The following is a 2,389-nucleotide window of genomic DNA, read 5'->3' as shown; positions in this document are numbered from 1 at the left end:
CGCCTCTAAGTTCTAACATTGCTAGAAGAGAATGACAAATTGCTCGGAAGTTGGAAGTATCTAAAGTTTCTATTTTATTCTAAAAAGAAATAGTAACTATAGTAGCTCGGTCGCATGTAAATATGTCATGTTGTCTCAATAATTTAATAGCGCGAGTTTGCATGCTTTTTTAAATAAATGTTACAGAATTTTAAAAACAATTAAACAAATATTAAAGAAACAAAAACTTTAAAAAGAAAGTAGGTCTTGATAGATATATAAGTTGATACATGAGTCAAATGGTAGATGGTTCAATAAAAAGTCAAATTTACACTTAATATTAAAATCAATGAGTTAGAATTTTTTTTAAAAAATATATTATATTTATTAAAAACTTATATTTAAGATAAATGATTATCTTACTTTTTTTTATTAAATTAGAACTAATGCTAGCATTTCACAATAGATAAATAATATACTCGAATATAATATATTATAAAAATATTTCTTAATATATAATAAAATAATATTACTTTTCTCTTTTCAAATTATAAAAGTATAATTATATTTGTAGGACCGATGACTTGCAGCATTACCAAAACATATAGCTGTTGGTAACGGTGTAATTCAAAATTTTAATGTGGGGACCCGGGCTCTAACTCAATTCTTTTGGGATTTAATTGGATCTTTGTTCGAAAATGTGGATCAAAAATTTGCTTTTAACATTATTTCAAATGTATAATTAAAGCATCACAATTCTATATATGAACTAAACGACATAAGATACATACCAGTCTGTTTAATACAACCATACACCAGTGTTTAAATATCAACTACAACCATGAGTAGTACAAGTCAAAAGGAAAACACTAGAAATCTGCAACGCCCGTGATCTCCACGCTATCGTCAATCTCTCATCTAGCTCGAGACCCAGATCCTGCCCCACCTGTTGCCATGCACACATACAGACACGACAACAGCCGGATAACTCCGGTGAGAACATATCCCAGTATAAAACATGGATGCATGCAATGTCATAATCATGTACAAAAGCATAGCATATATCAAGTAACATGAATGAAAATCTAAAACATGTAAATGAATACAAATCTGTATTCAACCTCTAATTCTCGACTCGATTCATTTCTAATCTAGGGATCCCGTGTGAATAAGACGGTCTGTCACCTACCCAACCACTCGGGGCAACGGTACGTCTTATTCCTAGACTTCGGTCAACTCTGTATCGAGGGTCTACACATAGAGCAAATCTACTACTATGCGACGATACACCGAAACGTCTAGTTTTGGCCAATCTGCCAATATCTCCTATCTCAGGACTCGAATATAAATCAATAAACAAGACATTACATAATCAATGTAATAACAATCTAGTATGTGATTTAGGGAAACTCGTATCAAGTCTGAATCGAGTTGTGCAATCCCGTGACCACATGAATTATACCTTCCTTGTCGCACAGTCTGTGTCGAACCGAAATCTCGAATACCAAGTAGTCAATACAAATCTGAAATGGCATAAACAATGTGCACTTCAGTCATATACATCTCAAGCAAATCAATATACAACGCTAACATCGGTTTCAATGCAATTCGACGGCATAACGGCGTAATTCTTTTATACCGGTAACTCGAGAACATCATACTCAATCACAATCAACTCATCATCTCATCTAACATCTATATACATGCTGTAATCTGTATATTCTCAATCCAACACATGCTGGAAAATCGAACGTATAGCATACGGCGTCTGAAATTCGATCCGTTTACGTTTCTACGATGCTTAGTATATCAAAAACACATAATTTATGTCAAATCTGAATTCTTCCAACACATAATTTTCGAAACATGCTGGAAATGAACAATACTTACATCCTCTTGTAGCCTTCAAAGAGAGGAACACAAATCCTAACTCGGAATATAAATCGGATGCATAAATCTTGCCAAACCAAGGTTCTAATCCACCTTGAAGCTTGAGGATTCTTTGGAGAAGGAGCTCGGTTCTTATTCTGAATGCCAAAGAAAATAAAGACACCTATTACATATTGCATGCAAAGGGACGAGTGTTCATGTTGTTCAAATGACACGCACTACCGCGGGTGCGGTAGTTTAAGAGCGCGGGTGCGCTAAGCTCTCGGCAGCAATAATATTTTCTGAATCTCGATCACCGCGGGTGCGGCGCTTGCATCACCACGGGTGCGGTCTCACCACCGCGGGTGCGGTCTTGCGCGCACCGCGGGTGCGGTGTTGCTTCGCATATTTCCCTCAACTTTCTGTCACCTACACCGCGGGTGCGGTAGTCCTAGCACCGCAGGGGCGGTGTGGCTTCGGCCATGCTTGCTCAAACTCTCATTTTTCATGTCATGCATTCTCCTCTTCAAGTCTCACATCG

The sequence above is a fragment of the Primulina eburnea genome, chromosome 8 (assembly GCF_022965805.1).
Source record: "Primulina eburnea isolate SZY01 chromosome 8, ASM2296580v1, whole genome shotgun sequence".
NCBI classification, from domain to species: Eukaryota; Viridiplantae; Streptophyta; class Magnoliopsida; order Lamiales; family Gesneriaceae; genus Primulina; species Primulina eburnea.
Note: the sequence above shows the minus strand (reverse complement) of the source record.